Source organism: Myotis brandtii, unplaced genomic scaffold (assembly GCF_000412655.1).
Source record: "Myotis brandtii unplaced genomic scaffold, ASM41265v1 scaffold532, whole genome shotgun sequence".
In the NCBI taxonomy this organism is placed as follows: domain Eukaryota; kingdom Metazoa; phylum Chordata; class Mammalia; order Chiroptera; family Vespertilionidae; genus Myotis; species Myotis brandtii.
The window spans coordinates 192059-192451 of NW_005369955.1; the positions used below are offsets into that span (position 1 = coordinate 192059).

The following is a 393-nucleotide window of genomic DNA, read 5'->3' on the forward strand; positions in this document are numbered from 1 at the left end:
CGCATGGAGGCGGCCAGGACGTGGGGGGCTGGGGGGGACGAGGCCTTAAGAGGACGCTGGGGACTGAGGGGCCAGTGTGAGGGGAACCCCAATGTGATGACGGCAGAGACCAGGACCCAAATCCCAGGAGGCCGCGGGAGGGAGGGAGCCTCGGTGGGGGGAGGACTGCCCCCCGAATAGGGACAGTGGGGGGACTTCTGAGGACCAGCACGCAGCAGGGGGTAGGGATGTGGCGGGAGAGGGGCCGAGAGTGATCTGGAAGGAGCCTGAGGAATGTAGAGGCTCTGCCCACCTCCAGGCCCCGGTGCCAGGGCTGCAGGGCCGCCCACCTGGAGGAGGGACTGCCGGTTATGGGGTGGGGTCCAGGCCCCCCCCTGTCCTGCTGTGTGACCT

At 69.0% G+C, this 393-nt stretch overlaps 1 protein-coding gene across 1 annotated transcript in view; it reads left to right on the forward strand.

The window, feature by feature from the left end:
- MROH5 (maestro heat-like repeat family member 5) overlaps nucleotides 1-393 on the forward strand; it is a 40942-nt gene that overhangs the window by 3043 nt on the left and 37506 nt on the right. The window lies entirely within an intron of this gene.